The sequence below is a fragment of the Meriones unguiculatus genome, chromosome 11 (genome assembly GCF_030254825.1).
Source record: "Meriones unguiculatus strain TT.TT164.6M chromosome 11, Bangor_MerUng_6.1, whole genome shotgun sequence".
NCBI classification, from domain to species: domain Eukaryota; kingdom Metazoa; phylum Chordata; class Mammalia; order Rodentia; family Muridae; genus Meriones; species Meriones unguiculatus.
Window position 1 is genome coordinate 66319514 of NC_083359.1, and position 4889 is coordinate 66324402.

The window sequence follows — 4889 nt, forward strand, 5'->3', positions numbered from 1 at the left end:
TGGATAAATACATTTAGACCAATGAATCTATTTTCTCGTTTCTCATCCCACATAAAACTCAAATCTAAATTTCCCTAGAATCTCAACATGAGCCCTGATACTTATAGTCTTTGTTTTTCTTGAAGAATTTTTTTTTAAATACAACAAAATGTTAAATGAGCAAATTCGTATTAGTAAATATGAAACTGCCACAGAGAGGAGGAGCAGGACAGAGACCACGGGCTGAGGGTCAGGAAAAGACTAAGGAGAAGAACAACTACATTAGGAACCAGGGTGTAGAGCAAGGAGGACCAGAACCCGGAGGACGGGAGACGTGGTCCTGCAAAGGAAGAGGGCAGGGCACAGGGCCGACAACAAATTTCAAAATGGTTTGGCCATAAAATATAAACACATTATGTTCCTACCAGGGAGGAGGAAAGAGGTGTAAGGAATAAGAAGAGGCTGTTTGGGAAGGGGCTGTCCTACCCGCCCTGCTGTGCACACAGTCCCCATCCCAGCCCCTTCTCTCTGTCTGTGTGGATGCATGTATCTGTGTGGGCCTGTGTGCACTTGCCCAGTCCCTTTCCTGCCCTAGTCCCCCACCTCCGCCCCACTTAATTGCTGCCATTCCAATTGCTGCCGGCTGTCATTCGGCTGTCATTCCTCTGCCCATCATCTCCAGAGGGGAGAAAGGAGGGAGAGGCAGGTGGGGGGAATGTCCCCAGCCAACCTGCCCCACCCTCCCCTGACCACCTATACCAGAAGTCCGGATGGGGGTAAGAGTCAGGGTCACCGTATTTTGTGACGACCACTCCCTTGGCAAACTTGCGGCTGGTTAGACCCTGCATGGCTTTCTGGCCTTCAAACACACAGATGAACTCCACAAAGATCTTTCCACAGCCAGGCACCTCGACACCATCCACCGGCCTGGGAATTTCAATGGCCTTGACTCGCTGCACTTGTCTCTTACATCCTCTACGATCTCCTCATAATTCTCATCGTCCAGCAGCTCCTCAGGCAGCACCGTGTTCAGGAGGCACAGGACCTCATTGGGTGACCGCCTCTCTGCACCTGAGAGCTCATCAGATCAGGCACTTGAAGGGTCACACGTGTCTGATTGATGGTGCCCAGGAGGCACACCAGCGTGACATTCTCAGCTCCCACACTCACCCTCTGGACAAGCAGCTTCTTGTCCCCTAGCTGCATCCCATTTAGACCCGCACTGGACTGATCTGTAAAGTTGATGTCCATGTCCTCAGAGAAGGCGCAGCCCTTGGAGAGCCCTGTGGCACTATCTTGGACCAAGCTGAAGGCCTTGAGAGGCCCAAAGGATGTCAGCGGCTATTTCACCTGGTCATCATTCAGGTAGTTGGGCAAATCCCCGATGCTTGTGGGCAGAAATTTATAATATATAGTAATCAAAGTCACACAATCTCTGTAGTCAACACCAAAAACACACACACATACAAATGAGAATAACAATGCAAAACTTCTACATGCTCTTCCTGTAATGTGAAATCTAGCATATCTACATGTATGTATATATGTATATATATATATGTATGTATACATATATATATATGTATATACATATATATATGCTCAAATATACATGATGGTACAGTATAATGTTTAAAAAAAAGAATTAGAATTACATTTCTGACCTATTAAATATTTGAATAAAAATATTTCTAGCAGGTGTTGGACTAATGAGAATAAATTATTATATTATGATACTAACCCAAAAGATTAGTAAAAAGCATTGTTACACTTTTATCAGTTGAAGTGTGGAAACAAGTAATATGAAACAACAGGCAAGATTAAATATCACACATATTATATAATGCATATATTTCAAGAAGTTTTCTAGATTTATAAGAATATTTAAATAAAAGAAACAATTTGTTTTTATAATTAAATGCATTAAAATTATAATTTAGCTAAAATTAAGTATATATATCGTTAGTTTATAGGAATGATATAAAACATAAGTTTGTTCACTGATCTCTAAGAAAATTATTTATGTTATTCAAAGAGAACTAGGTTATTTTGGATGAATTTGTGTTTGTAAAATTTATCTGTTCATGAGCATAGAGATGTGTATGGAATATCCTTTCAGTGTTTGCCATGGATGTCAACTAGAATCAACCCTTGAGGATTAATCTCTGCTCTTATATGTAGCCTCACCCATGAAATTGTTTCAGTGCTTCCAATATCTTCAATTTCTCCTTCTGACATAAGCTAGGAAAAAAAACATAAATCTACTTTGTCCATGCCCTGTGATTATATTGTACCAATCAAAATTGTTATTCCTAGAAATATAATATAATTCTATAACATAATATGTCATAATAATTGTATTGTTCCCACTCAAAACAAAGAGAAAGGGCCATTTGCTAGTATTTACACCACTCTGAATGGCAAAGAAATTAAGTTATTTTCAAAGCATCTATCTCTTCTCAACCATATAACATATGTGGTCTTAGTTCTTTTTCTATTCCTGTGAAAACTCCACAATTAAGTAAATTTATAGCAGAAAGAGTTAATTGGGGTAAACCTGTTCAGTGACATTCTGTGAATGTCATTCATGAATGTCCGTGACATTCATGCAAGGAGCATGACAGAGGGCAGCTAGACATGAGGCGGGAGCAGTAGCCGAGAGCTCACATCTTGAGACAGCATGACAGAGGCAGAGAGAACTACTTAGGAATACTTTGAACTTTTACGAGCTTAACCACTATCCCTAGTCACACACCTCCTCCAACAAGACCTTACCTCTTAATCTTTCTCAAAGAGTGACAAAAACTGGCAACCTATCAATCCGATATATGAGCCTCTGGAAGGATATTCTCATTCAAACCTCTGCAGTAGGCTTTTGGAATTTTGTTTTGAAGGGACTGAGTAGTTTTCTAGGTTTAAGTTTTATTATAAAGTTATCATGCTTAAATATCAATGAAACACATGGTTTTTGTTACTCCTCAAACAAGACAGTATTACATCCTGTAATCTGTACAGCATTATATTTCTGCCAGTCTTACCACTCTTCTTCAGAATAAAAAGAAAATGATCTGTTGTTCTCCCGCATCTTCACCACATACTTTTCTTAAAAAAAAAAAAAAAATGTTTTGAAGTAACCTACAGCCATTGTAAATGGTGTTACTGATTGTTTTTTAAGTGTAATAATAATAGTTTCAAAGCCCTGGCCAGTATTATTTGAAATACATTGTGTTCTGTCCCAGTGAATATATCTGCAAAATACCCCCATACTGGAAAGGCCAGAGAACATTGTGGAAAAGAAGGTAGAAAGGTTGTAAGAGCGAGAGGATCACGGATGTTGTGACCCTGTGAATAACATTGTGTCTTCAAGTAACACCAGAATCTACACTAATAGAGTCTCACCAATATGACTTCACAAACATGAGCTGGAAAAGAAGGACCACCCTTCAAAACATGACAAACATCATGTAAAAAATTCCACAAGAACCCAGTCCTTCAGAAAGAACTACAGACAATTAACTAAAACTATGACTAGGAGAGGTGTCTTTCTGTAGGGAAGAGGTAACCAATTGGCTGCCCAGTGTCAAGTGGCCATCACTGAAAACATGCATATACAAGGTACCATATATGAACTCAAATGGTTATAGTTCAGAAAATTATTTCTATACAAATACATATATGCATGCAATAACATTGCTGTATAAAAATGGAAATTAAATTTGAGGAATAGCAATGAGGGATATATAGGAGAATTCAGAAGGGGGTGGGAGAAGTGTTAAATTAACATATAATCTAAAATATTATCTTGGATGATGGAGGCATGGCTCAGTAGCTAAAAGCACTTACCATTATTTCAGAGGAACAAAATTTGCTTCCCAGACCCATATTATGCAAATCAAGTCCACCTGTTACTCAAATTTCAGAGGATACCATGTCCCCTCACCTTGCAAGCACCTATGTACCCCTGGTGCACATAAACTCATATATACACAGTAAGTTTAATAAAACACAGTAAATGTTACCTTGATGCTGTTGGTTCCTCTCCCTTACTTTTCCAGAAACCAATGAGACACAGATATACTTGCTTAGACACAGTACTGTTACTGAGGGTCTCTTTGAACTTAGGCAAATGTGCTCAGAGCTGTAAGTTTCCCATTGCCAGTATGTGCAATATGTAGCTTATTTTGAAGTACAGTGAATAAACTTTAAATATTTTTCTCCTTAACAATGTCAACATGCACATATATAATACTCAGTGGTCCCCAGACTTTTAATAGATTTTTTGTTCAAAAATATCCTCCCTGTTGTTTGCATACACTCTTAAACCTTAAAAATTTCCCCTTTAACAAACAAAGGTTATCTCTGACATGAACTCTTTGATCCCTTCCCCCTGATGGTGGAGGAGCCTTACCAGGCCACAGAGTAAGACAATTTAGCCAATCCTGATGAGACCTGATAGGCTAGGGTCAGGCGGAAGGGGAGGAGGACCTCCCCTATCAGTGAACTTGGGGAGGGGCATGGGAGAATCTGAGGGAGGGAGGTGGGATTGGGAGGCAGTGAGGGAGGGGCTACAGCTGGGATACAAAGTGAATAAATTGTTATAAAAATTTTTAAAGAAAGAAAAATTTCCCCTATCAATGCTCTTTTCTTCTACACATTCAAGGGAACTGAAATACCTAAAATTCATCAAGTATTCCAGAAAGAACAGAAAGAAAGAAGAATGGATAGGGAAATTGTAGCTTCTGTTTCTGTAAAGTATGTGTGTAAGACTCATAAAACTGTATATTTGTACATGAATGTCTGAATAAGTCAATATGCCCAAAGATTAGCACTACTATATTTCCCAAATAGAATCATGACAATTATGGGGAAATAAAATAAAAATATAGTACATAAGATTTCTTTCAATAAAA

The 4889-nt window shown here is 38.9% G+C and overlaps 1 pseudogene; it reads right to left on the reverse strand.

Annotated features, from left to right (window-relative positions):
- Positions 1 to 593: 593 nt before the first annotated feature.
- On the reverse strand, positions 594 to 3064 carry LOC110544751 (splicing factor U2AF 65 kDa subunit-like; annotated as a pseudogene).
- Between the last annotated feature and the right edge of the window lie 1825 nt (positions 3065 to 4889).